Source organism: Lissotriton helveticus, chromosome 5_1, assembly GCF_964261635.1.
Source record: "Lissotriton helveticus chromosome 5_1, aLisHel1.1, whole genome shotgun sequence".
Lineage (NCBI taxonomy): Eukaryota > Metazoa > Chordata > Amphibia > Caudata > Salamandridae > Lissotriton > Lissotriton helveticus.
In genome coordinates, this window is record NC_136065.1 from 2,000,260,059 (window position 1) to 2,000,276,556 (window position 16,498).

Genomic DNA, 16,498 nt, shown 5'->3' on the forward strand with positions numbered 1-16,498 from the left:
ACGGCTCCGGGGGGCTTTAGCCCGATCCCGAGTCACCTCCGGGCCCCTCAACTAGCCTCGTGGCCAGCAGCTCATCCCAAGGCCGGGCCTGCTCCCGCAGGGGACCATTAGCCGTCTCCCCGAGCTCTCCAGTCACAGCAAGGCAGGTCGCTCTGTGTATCCTGGGGCACGGTCGCTCACCACGGACTGGGCAACGCGGTAAGCCCCGGAGCTGTCGCGCGCCTCCACTGGGGGTCCAGCGCTACCAGACCCACAGCCAAGTCCAGCGCCGACTCGAGTCCAGGTCCCAACCCCCACAGCTCACCGAGGAGATCCTCCACGCCAGCAGCTTCCACCCGCTATCCTCCACTTCACTGCCCCCGGCCGGCTGGGCTATTATCGGGTTTCGGCCTCGGGGGGGTTCGCTTCCCGGAACCTCCACTCTCCGCCCAGCCCTCATCAGCGCCCGATACCAGGCTCAATCGCCTATCGCTGCTGCCACCACTCCGCTTCACTCTCACACAGCGAGCTGCTCTCGGTCGATGCCTGCGAGAGCGGCCACCATCTTAGTCAGCGCTCCCCTTTGTCTGCGGCGGGTCCGGTCCTCCTCCGCTACGGGACCGAGAGGCATCAGCGGTCACAGCAAGTAGGGGGCTCCGGCAATTCCAGGCAATATCGCCGCTGTTCTGGGCCGTCAGGGAAGGGGCGCCACACTCACCCGGCCGTTATCGAGTCCGGCTCTGAGCACCGGCCGCCATATTGTCTCTGCGCTCTCAGCAGCGCTTTGTTCTGTTTTCGAGCCAACGAGCCCCAGAGAAGCCCGAATGTCCGTGTCTGGGGGTCCGCCGCCTGTCCGGTGTCCTTCACCGATCGGATAATGCTTGTTTCGACGGAATCCGTACAGTTACTCAGGATGTAAGCGGGGATCGGTTGCGGAGCTCCGGGCTCACGCCGCCTGTCCCCTCGGCATCCAAGCCACGCCCCCGGATACTGTTAGTCATGTACTCAAAACCAAAAGAAAGGTGAATGATTTTTTTTTTTTAAATCAGATCCACTGAGTCAGTGTATACAAAATAGTAGTTGTTCTTGTTAGCTATATTGGAGCAGGCACTGGTGAGTCTAGTTTCCGGTGATGATTAACACTGGAATTTAATGGAAGGTTTTGGGATGACTCAGTCTCAGAAACTAAAGGGCTACACAGAAGTGGCATTAAATGCAAAATGCCAACAAAGGAGTGTTGCGTCATCAGCTGGAACCTGAATTTACAGCCATGAAAATGTGTGATGGTTACAGCAGTTAAAACAGCTGCAAAGTCTTCGGAGCTTCCAAGTTATGGAGATGGTTTGAGGTTGATGATCTGAGCCGAAGCAAAGAAGGTGGTGTGAGAATTAGCAGCTTACTGGAGCGGCCGCTGCTGGTTTGAACATGAAACTTGGAACCGTCAAGTTATATCACAGCAGGTCCAAAGGTCGATCAGCGATTCAATCCATATCTCAGTTATCCAAGTGGAAAGGTCGAATACCAATAAAGGCAGATCAAGGTGCAATAGTCTCAGGTTTTGGGCTCTCGTGTTGAATAGTTGTAGCGAGAGTCCCTCATGAGGTCCAATGATGTAGTAAGTACAGAAATACTACTTCAAGTTATATGTTGTCGCTCATCATCAAACAAATGCCTCAGACGAATATGACACTTTACTCCGCACGCGTTTACAACGCGTGCCATTACCCCACATTTTTTACGCCGCAACAACTTTTACAACGCCGGGCTTTACAACACATTACCCATTACAACGCATTTTACTATTCTAACTCCACCTGGGCGTTGTAATGGGGAATGCGTTGTAATGGCTTGCGGTGTAAAGCTCTATGTTGTTAAAGTTGCTGTGGAGTAAAAAATGCAGGGTAATGACATGAGTTGTCGGTGTAAATGAGGTTTACCGCCTCAGACAAGTGCTCTGGTGATTGAACAGGATCTTCCTATTTGCTTCAGTAGCAGTCCAAGTACCCGCATCCACTTCAGATTTACCACTCCTGTCGAGTTGGACACCTTGGAGGCTATTTGCAATGGTAACTTGCACGAGGAGTAATCTATACGTGGAAGAGTACTCATTCACTTTTGAGCAACCTTGCTACTTTTGGCTATTCACCATTTATGAGTGTAAAGTTATTAAAAAGTGTGGATTTGCAGGACTCCAAACCCTGTAAACGGTGTGGAGCCAAATTTACAAGTGTAACTGCGAGTAACTACCACAAAAAAGGAGCCATAATAAGTACAGCAACACACATCACAACCCACTGATGCTGGTACATCCTCCCATAGAATAAAATGGAGGCTGGGGCTTAAAATAGAACCCTGGAGGAAATAATCTTAAATGATAATTATTTTACTGTAAACTATGTTAATAACCTTTAATTTAAAAATAAATGTGACTAATTTGTTCTTAATAATTTCAATGTCAATTAATTCTATACATAATGTTTTGTAAATTTGAGTTAATATACACAGTAAGTAAATATAAACATTTTCCTATAGTTGTTTTTACAAACTAATATTTAAAAATTCTTATATATTTAATATAGTTAAATGAATTAAATATTTAATTAAAACAATATGTTAAAAGTGATGTACTATTTTTTGCATATAAAACGATATATAAAATTACATTATTATGTAAACAAAAATATATATATATTTAAATGTAATTAAAAATCTACTTTTTCCCTATACATTTCTGGTGGAGGAGATCTCTCCACAGTAAAGTATAGGGAGAAGTACAAAAATGAATTCAATGGGATAAATATTACTACATAGTATAGCCTCAATAACTTATTCTAAATTGAACATTTTATTATTTTGAATATATTAAATGTACATTCTTTTTCTGAAATTTGAAAACTTTCCACCTAAAGATTTACTGTTTTAATGATTAGATGTGGTGTACAGAATTAAAGAAAACTTAATAAAACTTAAAAAAAACGAATATTTAATCAGTATTTAAATTAGAAAAAGACTTTTAATTTTGTAAAACAAGAGGTTAGGTGATGTATGGAGGGCGGGCACCCTAGTTACTTTTGAGACACTACAGACTGAATACAATCTGGCACAGTCAGAAATATTTCATTACCGCCAGTTGCAACACGCCATGAGATGCCATCTTCCGGAGTGGGAAGTTGTCCAGACTACTCCCCCCTTGGAGGTCAGACTGCTATTATACCCGTGCCCTCCAAGGCGATCTCCCTGATGTACAGAAAGATTATGAACAATATGCCAGAAAGCCTGCCAGACTTACAGAAGCCTGGATGGGGGACTTGGGGCCCATAGAAGATGAAGAGTGTATCGAAGCGTTGCAGAGCCCAAGGGAGATAGCGATTAGGGCTCGATATCGCTTAGTACAGCTGAGGGTATTACACAGGTCCTAATTGTCTAGGTCAGTGGTTCCCAAACTTTTTTGACCTGTGGCTCCCCTGACCTAATCGACAGTTGGCCGTGGGTCCCCACCATTTTTTTACCGGTGCGTGGGTGGGTGGGTGGTGTGTACCTCCTGTTATCTTCCATAAAGTATTTGGGACGCAATGAAGGTATTATATTGGTTGGAATGCTTGAATTATTAATCTCATCCACTCGCAATCACTGTGGCTGCATCCCAATCCATCGTTTTTTTCCCCAACAGAGTGCCTGGTCCCAAACCCTTATTTATGCCAGCTGCTGCTTTCAGTACCTTTTGGTACTGAGACCCCCTCTGAGAAAATGGAACATTGAGTCAGGTCTGTCGTAATCAGTATCCCCAGCCTTATTTTTACACTAAAAAGGTCTGTCCTTCCATCTGTGTGTCCATCTATATCCAAACATATTCAACCATTTGCTCACCTATCCACCATATATCCTTCCGTCCATCATTTCACTCATCCATCCCTCCATCCACCCTTTCACTCATCCATCCATTATTCATCTACCCACCCTTTCACGCCATCCATCTGTACAATCATCCATGCATCCACTCTTCCACCCAGCCATCCATTCACTTACTCATCCATCCACCCATTCACTTACTCATCCATTCACCCAGTTGTGAGAAGTTGGCCTGGTATATGATGCTCACTAGTTCTAGTGATCACCTTGTACCATGCCAAGCAACCCTTATGATGATTGGTTGTAAGTGAACCTTATAGACCAGCTATCCTAGTGGTAGCGTGGACAAAGCAGTCTTAGGCTAAACTCTGAAAGGCATGTGAAGCAAGCTGTTTTACCATATACAACCCCCTTGAATGTCAAATGAAAGGTCACCACACAGATATATATTGAATATATATATATATATATTTATTAACTACAAATATCCCCAGAACTCTTTATGAGAACAGAAGCACAAGCGTTAAAACAAAACACAGTTTAAAATACACAAAAGTTGCACAATATGGATGAGCCCTAGGGGCCACCTAAACCATATACTAAGAAAGTTGTATAAGAGATACCAATCGAAAAGGAAGTAGGCCTAGGGCCTTGGGAATCGCTGGAGCTGATCGGGACTAGCAGTGACTAAGTCGGGAAAGGCCCGCGGGACTCGGGTGCAGTGTTTAAAGTGCACGCACTCACCAATGCAATGTCTATGGTGCGTAAAAGTTATAAAGTTAGTTAGTTAGGAACCTTCCGAGTGACCTAGAGGAGTGAAACTTAAGACACAGACACTAGAGGTGTGTACCAGTGTGGGAACACCGGCGTTGCTGAGTTACCTCACCCACAGGACGCGGGTGCATAGGGTCGAAGTAGTGTGGGGTTTCGTCACGCTGGTCGATGGTGCTTGGAGCTGAAGATGCTGCAGGCGGCTCGATGTGAAGAGTTCCGGTGGATCCAAGGGTGGATCTGAAGTTGTGAAGACCTGAAAGCAGAGGGGACAATGTTCAAAGTCACTAGCCAGTGACTACCGTGGAACCAGATTGGAACCAGGCGATGTCGGGTGCAAACAGGCGATGAGGTGTAGCTTCTCTCTGCAGCCACGTGGACACGAAGAGGTCGAGGACGTCCAGGATTCGATCACGAGCTGTCCCACGCAGGCTTCTCGCTGTTGGCTGTGTCGGCAACTTGATTGGAGCAAACAGGCCTTGGCTAATGCAAGCCACGCAGGAATCGAAAAAGGCTTATCACTCGGACCAGCAAGGTCAGAGCGGGTGCTCCCTTTTACAGGAGCGAGGGCAAGTCTGGAGCAACCAGACCCGCAGTGTAGTTTGTAGGTTTCGTCGCCAAGATGGCCGCTGACCACGTGGCAAGTGGCCGGGATGGCGCGTCGAGTCGCACAATGCAAAAGGGCCCCACGCAGATCGTGGAGATGCTGGGGGGCTGATCTTTGGTGCAAGGGCTGCTCGGTGGTAGGGGTTCTCAGTCCCCAAAGCACAACGTCGAGGGTGCCTCGGATGCTGCGCAGTCAGCTTTTCGGGGGTCTTCCAAGAGGTCCGGTCCCACGTCTCTCGGTGCCTCCACGGGTCCCTTCTTTGCAGGGACTGTGGATCGGGCTGTGAGAAGTCTGGGAGTCTGGGTCTTGTCAGGCTCTGGGCTCGGGCTCCGGCGGGAGGCAGCGGCAAAGCAGACGTCGAGTTGCTGGATGGTGCCTGTGTTCACAGGGTGGCCACTCCTTGGCCACAAGGGAGATGCTCTTCAGTCTTCTGTGCAGCAGAATGTCGAAGTCCGGTGTCTTCTTAGTTTAAAGTTGATTTCAGGATGATCTGAGGTGCTATGGCACTGCTCCCACTCTTATTCCCAATCTGAGGGGTGGATCACCTACTAGGTCCCTCCTCTGGGTGGGACCAGGAAAGGGGGCGGTTACACCCCCTTTCCTTTGTCCAGCTCCTCGCCAGGCCTGGGTCTGGAAAGTCCCAGGACCGGTTTGGACTGGCTTATGCACAGGGACACCTTGTGTGCCCCGGGCATGTCTGATTCTATTCAGCCCTGTCCTACCCAATACACAAAATCCTGTCTGGGGTGGTGCTCGCACCTCCCAAGGCAGGAAACCCTTTGTCCAAGCCTCCCTCGCTGGAAGGACTCCCAGCAGCAGGAGGTCAGACTTGTGTCTGTGGTGGCAGCATCCATTTTGTGATGCTGAGGCTCTGGTTAACTTTAACCGGGGTTAAGGCTACATACATGTCGTGTCCCTCTAGAAGGGTGGAATGCTATCCCCGTCGACAGAACTGTCGAGGGGATAGTATTCCAAATTGTATGACACCTTACTCGACATGTTTTGATAAAGCCAAACCAAAGTTAGCATATAACCGCAAGGATTATAATGCACTTAAGTGTATATGGTATGGCAATATCCCGGAACAGCTAAGGGAGTTGTTCCCGACAGCTGCAGTCAGGCTCAGCTCATGCTAGAGCACCATCTCACATGAAACCACGCACTCTGCCCCCAGGATTGCAGGGGCCTTCCATAGGAGTGGCTGATAGGTTAACATGTGTCCAGTTAAGGTTAGATATAGGGATACTATATCTAAGTAAGAGGTGATTACACCAACTTACCCCAGCTGAGTGATCAGCCAGTTGTGTCAAATATGGAGGCCAGGCCAGGGGTGGCACAATACATGCTGCAGCCCCTGGTAGGCCTTGGAAACACCTATGCCCTGGGTACCTAGGGTACACTGTTACAGGGGCCAATAAGGTGAACCAGTTCCAATTAGTAATGCACCTAGAGTGCACTGGCAGTAATTTAGAGAGAGAACAGCAGGCTGTGGGTCTGATTAGCAGGCCCACAGCCACATTAAGTCATAAACCAGTGAAGTAAAAAGCAAAAATTTGGGGTGACCATAGGATAGCAGACCCTACTCTCCTACACCAGTCATTTATCCTTCCACCCATTCACCCTTTCAGTCATTCATCCTCCCTTTCTCTCTCCATCCCCCTTTCACTTATCCATCCATCTACCCACCCATTTACTCATCCATTCATGAATCCATCCATTGATCCTATTACTCATCCATTCTTTCACTCATCCAACCATCCGTTCACTCATCCAGCCATCCGTTCTCTCATCCATCCACCCTTTCACATCACTCATCTATCTATCCTTTTGTCCATCTACCCCCTTTCACTAACTCATCAATCCTTACATCCACCCTTTCACTCATCCATCCATTCACCATTTCACTTATCAATTCATCCATCCACCCATTCACTTGCCCATCATCTACCCTTTCATTCATCCACCCATCCATCCTTTCACACACCCATCCACCAATTCACTCGCCCATCAGCTGCCCTTTCACTCATCCATCCATCCTTTCACACACCCATCCACACTTTTACCCATCCATCTACCCTTCCACCCATACATCTACCCTTCCACCCATACATCTACCCTTCCACCTATACATCCATCTATTTACCTTTTCTCTCATCCATACTTCCATTCATTCACTCATCCATCCATCCTTTCTTTCATTATCTATCCATTCCCCCTTTCATTCATGCATTCATCCTTTCAGTAATCCATCCAGCCATTCAGACATTCCTTCACTTATTTACTCACCCACCTTTTCACATTATGAGCTGAGCCTTTGTTTGCAGAGTTGCAGGCAGAAGAGTCCCATCAAGAATGAACTACAGCAAGGGGTGGGCTGGTGGAGAGTTCACTATGCCCCTGCACATAGGCGGACTGAAAACGTAGAAGTCATGCATGATGCACAGTGCCAGGATGTGAGGTTACTGTAACATGATGTTGTTTCCAGGGCTTTAAGCGGTGTAAAAAAACTGGGGGGTCTCTGCAAAGGGGGTGTTTGACGTAATTAAGAGCACAGCTTAAAACACCTAGGATAAAAATATGCGCTTAGCATAGTGTTCCGCCTCACTGGTATTATGTTGTCTCTGTCATTGCATCCAGATATATAATACAGCAAGTATCATTACACCTCAACAAGCCAGGACTATTGGCTTTGTCAATGGTTGCTAGTTCCTTAAAAAAAAAAAAAGGAGCAACCATGGCTTTGTTGAATACAATATTGAAAATACTTCAGTTCTAAAATGACAGGACAGTGAGAGAACGATAACCTGTTCTTTTAAACTTATTTTACAGGCTTCTTTGAATGAAGTGTTTTCTAACGTTGCAGCGTGGGCGTTTTACTTTTTATCGTACAGAATGCCCTTCTGTACACTGAGGCAGGAGGAGGCCGCCACATGGTGTCACACCCCCAGACGGCCCCAATCAGCGGCATACTGGATGACAATGGGCGGGAGGAGCTGCTCTTGTGCTCCTGGAGGAGTGTGAGGCGCCTCCAGCAGCAGGGGGGTGAGGCCTCTCATAGGGGAGCAGCGCTGCTCCCTGTGATGGCCAAAATTAAAGATAAAGGCCCGTGGAATTTACGGACGGTTGGTCACCCTAGTGTGCGCGGCACCCCTGGCACCTCATTACGGCGCACCGGGGCGATGCGGCGCACAGTTTGGGAACCACAGGTCTAGGTCAAGAGTGTTTAAGATTGGTTGGATAGATTCAGCCAACTGCCATAGGGGATGTGGTGAGCTGGGAACATTTTACCACACACTTTGGACCTGCCCCTACATACAAACATTCTGGTCCGAATTTTTTTTATTAATGCGGGGAGTGGCTGGTGTGCCAGTGCCACTAGAACCTAAATAGTTGTTGCTGGCAGAGTAAGTAGAGGAGAAATGGCCTAACCATGTTAACACCTGGCTCAGGGTGGCAGCAGCGGTGGCGAAGCGCATCCTGGCTAGGCTATGGGGGACAAGCAGGCCTTCAGCGTTAAAGGACTGTAAAGAAGATCTAGATTGGGGCCAGCTGGCAGAACAGACAATATACCGCTCCCGGGGCTGCCCGCGTAAATTCGGAAGAATATGGGGGCCATGGATGCAGTACCAGGGTATAACTAACCAACCCGGGGGTGCTGGAAATGTCTTCAATGCTAAGCGGGGGAAATTTAGCTTGGGACTAGCTCGTCAGCAACGAGAGTTCCACAAAGTTTTAGGACAAGCCGGAGTAAATATTTGAAATTTGTTACGGCCCCCTGCTAGTGGCCTGTTCATGGTCCTGTGATCCGTTGTAATGGAAATGTGTCATGAATCAACTGCTAATAAAAAAAAGTTTACAAAAATATGTACAACAAATAAGTTTTTTTTAGATTTTTTTATTGTTAAATAACACCTATATTGGTTTTTAATTAGTTTAATGCAAATTAGCATTATTTCCTGTGGGATCTTATTCAAAGCCCCTACCTTCATTATTTTCTCTGTGACAGTGCTGCAGTACCGCTGAATGGCTATGGTGGTGCTGGACATACTCTAGCTCTGAGCTGGAGTACATTTATAACTCTTTCTGGGTCCATTTTGCCTGTAGTAACTTTACTTTAGAAGTTCACTTTGTGAGTAGCAATTGGGGTACACTTTTGTGAGCGAGTCATATCCTTTCTGAAATCCCTCCTTCCTTAACTGCTCCACTTTAGTCAAGATTCAAGATTCAAGACTCAAGATTTCTTTATTTCGGTTAATAAAAACCATAAAAGCAATGCAAGATTCATTATTACACAAGTTAAAATTATAAAGATTGTATACATGATTACAGTTCAGTATTTACAGAGATAAAATGTTTAAAATCTTTGATTAAAAAACCCCCCAGAATAAATGGGTATAATAAATCCATAAATCAACCGTAATATAAGACCGTCCACAGTGCATTTTTAGTGAAATAGGTTTGGTTTTGGGCGGTTTCACCCTACAAAGGATTCAGTTAGGGGAGTCTCTTTTTCATTTATGCGCGCTGCCGCTACCAAAAAATGGCTACACTGTAGGTGACCTGGACAGAATCAAGCATTTGTAAGTGAAGGAGGGCAGGCCTCACCTGAACAAATTTTAATTCCCGCAGGATTGGGTTTAAAATTTTTTGTCAAAAGTATCACCAATTTTCCAGTCTCTCCTCTCTGTCCCTCCCACATTTTAGTATTAAAAAGTGTGCAGAGACTTCGCAGTTGGGGAAAGATCTATGCACAGAAAACGATGGGAGAGAAAGATTGCCAATAAGTAGGTTTGTGAATGGCATTTGTAGTCAGTTAGTCGCCCTGTTGTAATTCATGAATAGGCCAGATTATTTGTGAGACTCTACTGGATGAAACTGGTGTGATTCTAAAGCCTGTGAAACTTCCCCCAGCAGATGGGAAGCAAGTCCCATTAGTACCAATAGGGAAATGGAAAAGGGGCCACTGAAGTGAATCTTTGTAATACCAGGCTGTATCCCCTCTGAAGATAAGTGTTTAGGACTACTTAGGGTGATGCCAAGAATGGTTTACATATGGTTGACCCTGTCTGTAGTTGCACAAAGAGAATGATGTAATGGAAATTTGCAAAGATTGACTACCAGTCTTTCCATCATCTATAGTTTTTCTCAACGATCAGCCCTAAGTAGCACAGACATGAATAGACGTTGGTCCCACAGAGACCTACGACAAAAGGACTCCCGCTGCAGCTTCATGGTGAGACTCATTAAGGTTGGAACCAGTTTGAGGTTACTTGCATTCCTGAACATAGGGGTGTGGCCTAAAAGCTGGGGATCTACAGGACCTTGTGGGTCAGATCCATGGTTCATTGGCAGACAGGGAGCAAAACACAATGACGGAAATGAAGCTAGAGATACTTACAAAGAAATAAGACTAATTGAATAATATCCATATCTTGTGTGTGCTTTTCTCACAAGAAAGTTATTAAGACAATCAATGGCTTGAAATCTTTGTGGCTGCTTCATGTGAAGGTTTTGTGATGCTGAAATCCGCTCCTCAGGGTTGACAGTGAACAACTTTAATCTCTCACATTGTCTCTCTCATGTAGACAGGTTGCATTTACAACTGAAATTTTGTCACATTGAGAGCAGTGATTATTTTTTAGGTCTCGCCTGTCAATGCGCATGCGCATTGAGCTTGCGAGATTATGGGGGCTTAAACAGACTTTAACCAACTTGCAAGACGATGGCGATTCCTTGCAGTGCCCGTGAAATTCAAGCTCAATGCGCAAGCGCATTGACATTAAAAGCGCGTGCACATGCCACCAGCCGCCTGCCTTGCATTACACATCAAAGGCAGCCCAGTCTCCCTCCCGCAGCCCCTGCTGCTTCACACCCTCATTGCAGCCTAAAATCGCCGTCTGTTCCCTCAGCCGCACTACTCCCACACCCCCGCTCCGCCCCCTCCCCTGCCTGCCATGACGCATTTCTCCTCCCCCCTCCCCACAGCAAGCAATGCCCTCCGTCTTGGCTCGCTAAACTACTCGCTGCCTCCTCCCGCTCTCCTTAATCCGCTGTAAACAGCCTTGGGCATTCAATGTTTACTCATCCTCATTTTTATCCTCTAAAATAGTGATACCTTCACCTCCATTGGATATATTATACTTTCAATTCATTGGAAGTGAACTTCAGAAAATGTTATAACGGAGTCCAGATGTACCCACGACGACTCGATCAGCACGGCTGCACCCTTTGCTTGCCTCTGACCTTTAATGTATGTTATTGCACTTCCATTCATATAGCACAGGCTTACACTGACGCCCCTGCTGCTTCACACTACGGCCGTGTCTCTCTCCCATCGCTGCTCTCCCCGCTCCGCCCCCTGCTGCGGCCGTGTCGCATTTCTCCTCCCCCTCCCTACAGCAAGGCCCTCTTAGAGTAGAACCTCCATATAGAAGAGCCAGTCCTCAGTTCCCACAGAAAATCTCTCTGTCTGCTACTGAGGCCAGGACTCTCCCATTGAAAGTGTTGCACACCACACGAGTAGTGCGGGTTGTAATAAATGTGTTGCAGTTTATGTTTTCAAGGTCTACTCTTGGGGCACGGCAACTATTAATTCAATACTTAACATTACTCCAATGCTCCGGGGTTTTCTCGCTGCTGTTTCTATCAGTCAAGAACGATGCATAATATACATTATATTCTAAACCACTGGAGTGACGATAGTGTTCCTGGCGCATCTTTTGAGGGCCTGGAAAGCCACGGGAGTTGCATCAAACGTGACCCCAAACTTAGGCTCAAATAAAAAATAAACTAGTACTAATGTCGAACAAATAATTTTTTGCTGCAGAAGTATCAGGAAAGTAAGCAAAATAAACATTTTGTTTTATTTCACTGTGCTGAAACTTTTTTACATCAAGTCAAACACTGGCAAGATAATTTATGAAACAAATGCATAAGTTATTTTTCTTGCAAATTATTGGACGTGTCTAATAAGGGTTTCATGTATAAAAACACAAACAAATCCGTAAATGACCTTTGATAAACATAAAAAGTCGTCAACGTTTGGAGCACGGCAGCAAGCTGCATTCATAAAATGAAACTGAATGTACTGTTAGCTTCAATCCAATTTAAACAGTTTGCAAATCGACCTCTGCCTTACTATTTAAAGAACGCAAAACCGCGCTCACTCTGTTGGTTGCGGCAGGAACATCTTTACCTAATGTCTTTAATTGGAGTTTAGGTATCAAGGGGTGTCAGAGAACTTTACACGAGCGAGTGAACATTATATAAGGACACGCTAGGGAATTCATGTGGTGACATGCAGTGCTCTCAAGAACTCATAAAGAAAAGGTTTTCGCCGTCTCTTTTGGTCATAGAAGCACAAACAGAAATGCAGGCTCAACAAGAACATCTGATTGAAGAGATCACCTTTAAGACTGGTAGAATGCAGACCACTAAAACAATCATAAGAGCACTAAAGGCTGCTTCACCAGCATCACAACTGCGGAAAAGTGAACTTGTACACCCAAACCCTGCAATTCCATTTCAACAGGGTCTTGGCTAGGTCCAATCTTACTATGGACAACACTGGCTAGCCAAACTAAGATATGAAACAGACAGGTAACAAAAAGTGATTTGTGTTGTTATAGTTAATACAACACCCTGTACAGAGCATAGAATTTGGCTCCGCAAATCACAGTGCTTAGGATGCTGCATTTATTTAAAGCTATTCACTTCTTGTTAAATTCAGGGTGAATCCTGGGAGTGAAGCACACAGAGGGTGTTTGTCTGTTACACTTAAGAGCGGGAAGGCAGAGTTCAGATAGTATTACTGAGTTATTCTATATGTTTGTTCATTGTTATGCAACTCGGTTATACTCTGTAGAATAAGTTAAAAAAATATATAAGTTTCAATCACAGCATCATGTGGCTCGCACAGTCAGAAGGCAATAAGCTGAAAATCACCTAAAAATTATCATAACTAGACAGAGATTCTAAGTCAATTTAAAACATCTCAGAGACTGCACCAGAGGAGTCGAAGGACTTATTATCTTCAAGTGTTGATGACTGTCTTCTTTATGCCCAACTAACCAGTTGGGATCAGAAAGTTCTCCAACACGGGACCTTTCAGAGATTCCCCTGCTGCACTCTCCTGCTCTCTAGAGATGTGGCCTAACGACCAGAGCTGCCATCTAAGTCACGTAAATACAAAACGTGTTGCATTCCAAATGCTATAGGTGTCACATTCGTGAAAGTTATAACTATTGGGATTGTAAATGACAAAGCTATCAATTTAGCTATTTTAAAAAGCAACAAATAAAATATTTGTCATTTACAAGACCAATAGCTCCAACTTTTCTAATGAGAGACCTATTGCATTTCCAATGCTTGTTTTCTGGTTGAGGGTTCTCTCATGTTGAAACAAACTAAATCTCTAACTGACCTTGTCCTGGCATTTAAAACAATGATAAGGTTTTTACCCAGTGTGGATTCTCTTTTGTCGAATGAGACTGGCTTTCAGACTGAATCGTTTCTGGCTTCATTGCATTGATAAGGTTTTTGTCCAGTTTGGCGCTCTCGTGTCTAATGAGATTTGTTTTCCGACTGAAGCTTTTCCAGCATTTAAGCGAACTGATAAGGTCTTTGCCCAGTATGAGTCCTCTCATGTCTAGTGAGAGTTATTTTCTGACTGAAACTTTTCCAGCATTCAGAGCACTGATAAGGTTTTTGTCCAGTGTGAGTTCTCTCATGTTGAGTGAGACCAGATTTCCGACTGAAGCTTTTTTGGCATTCAGAGCACTGATATGGTTTTTGTCCATTGTGAGATCTCTGATGTTGACGGAGACCAGATTGCTGACTGAAACTTTTCCAGCATTCAGAGCACTGATAAGGTTTTTGTCCAGTGTGAGTTCTCTCATGTTGAGTGAGACCAGATTTCTGGCTGAAACTTTTTGGGCATTCAGAGCACTTATGTGGTTTTTGTCCAGTGTGAGTTCTCTCATGTAGAGTAAGAGCCATTTTCCGACTGAAGCTTTTTTGGCATTCAGAGCACTGATAGGGTTTTTGTCCATTGTGAGATCTCTGATGTTGACGGAGACCAGATTGCTGACTGAAACTTTTCCAGCATTCAGAGCACAGATAAGGTTTTTGTCCAGTGTGAGTTCTCTCATGTTGAGTGAGACCAGATTTCTGGCTGAAACTTTTTGGGCATTCAGAGCACTTATGTGGTTTTTGTCCAGTGTGAGTTCTCTCATGTAGAGTAAGAGCCATTTTCTGACTGAAGCTTTTCAAGCATTCAGAGCACTGATAAGGTTTGTGCCCAGAATGAATTCTCTCATGTCGAGTAAGACCAGATCTCGCACTGAAACTTTTTTGGCACTCAGAGCAGTGATAAGGTTTTTGTCCAGTGTGAGTTCTCTCATGTTGAATGAGACCAAATTTCTGACTGAAGCTTTTTTGGCATTCAGAGCACTGATAGGGTTTTTGTCCATTGTGAGTTCTCTCATGGTGAGCGAGACCAGATTGCTGACTGAAGCTTTTCCAGCATTCAGAGCACTGATAAGGTTTATATCCAGTGTGAGTTCTCTCATGTTGAGTGAGTCCAAATTTCTGACTGAAGCTTTTCAGGCATTCCGAGCACTGATACGGTTTTTGTCCAGTGTGAGTTCTCTCATGATGAGTAAGAGTCATTTTCTGACTGAAGCTTTTTGAGCATTCAGTGCACTGATAAGGTTTGTGCCCAGAATGGGTTCTCTCATGTCGAGTAAGACCAGATTTCGCACTGAAACTTTTTTGGCACTCAGGGCACTGATAAGGTTTGTGCCCAGTGTGGATTCTCACATGTTCAATGAGAGAGGATTTGTGATTGAAACCTTTCTGGCATTCAGGGCACTGATATGGTTGTTGTCCAGTGTGAGTTTTCTCATGTTTAGTGAGATGGGATTGATAACTAAAGCTGCTCTCACATTCATTACTCTTATTCGAGATGTATGCATCTCCTTGTTGGGGTTGTTCCTGGATACATGCCATGTTAAGACTGAATCACATGTTAGGTAAATTTGTTCAGGCAAGTATTGATCAAGGATTAGGACATGCTACACTGATTTTATAAATTATCAATAAAGTAACATAGGGCCCTTTTAAGCTTCCTATCCCAGTACAATTTTTTTTGCTGTGTGGCTAAAGACATAGCAGGTATATGATGAACTTTAGCGGGCCGGGACACTTTGAAACAACCTGGATCAACCCAAGAGTCTTAGTTGGTGGTGAAAATCTTTATATATTAAAAATGATGATCCAGCGATTTTGCTGTATTTATAACAGGGAAAGAGTTTTCACAGTGAAATTATTTTAAACAAGTTTTCTCTCCTCTTGAATCACAGGAGACGTATACGAAAGATAGTTGATTGGTCATCCTGACAATTCTTTCACATCATGCTGCTTTGTTGGGGCGGTGTTTTGGTCACCAAGGCATTCGTCATATACTATGCGATCAAATTAAAACTGATTCCTTTGCTCCCAAATGCACTGACTGTATATTTATTGTCGCCAATGTTCTTAGTTCTTACATACCTTGAAATATTGAATTTGGTAATTGGTTCTGGTCATTCTACTTTAGGGACTTGACAAATTATAATGAGCATAAGGAATTTGAGAAATCACTGACATTCAGCAGTTTCTTACGCTTGACGTTGCTCACAATTCCTCGTGCAAGAATTTGTTCTAGGATGTAGAATGTTTTACTTTCTTCAAAATAATCCTTTTCATCATGTTTCACAAAAGTACATTTCTTTTTTGGTTTGTGTTTCAGTGACCTGTAGAAATAGAGTTAGAGATTGTAAATGAACACAAAGAAATACATTTATGACAGTTTTATTTGCAGAAAGAAAGCATTTACAGAGATGAGGTAGAAATCAGTTTGAGTTGCATTTCTGACAGGGCTGAAATAGCTTCTGAACACTGTGTAGACAGGGACCTTGTAACCACTGGAACTCAAGGCTGTGAGAGCAACATTAGTGAATGCAGAAGAAAGACCCACAAGTTACACATATATTGCAACACATGTTCTCAGAAACATCCAAAACCAACAAGTTCATCTTTTTTTGTGCCAACGACTGACATCACAGTAAGGTATTCGTAAACACCACTAATGAATTATCAGTTATTGTTGACTACCCCACCGACTTAGAAGATGTATTTATTCCTTATTTCAGTGATCCATGAAAGGACATTTTATTGAACAAAGGAATTGGCCTTGTTGTAATCACTGCTTTAAATGTCACTCTTTGCTGAACCGTGTACAGTTACCTCTAT

The 16,498-nt window shown here is 44.5% G+C and overlaps 1 pseudogene; it reads right to left on the bottom strand.

Moving 5' to 3' along the window:
* LOC144752841 (uncharacterized) overlaps nt 1-15,214 on the bottom strand; it is a 161,166-nt pseudogene extending 145,952 nt beyond the window's left edge.
* Between the last annotated feature and the right edge of the window lie 1,284 nt (nt 15,215-16,498).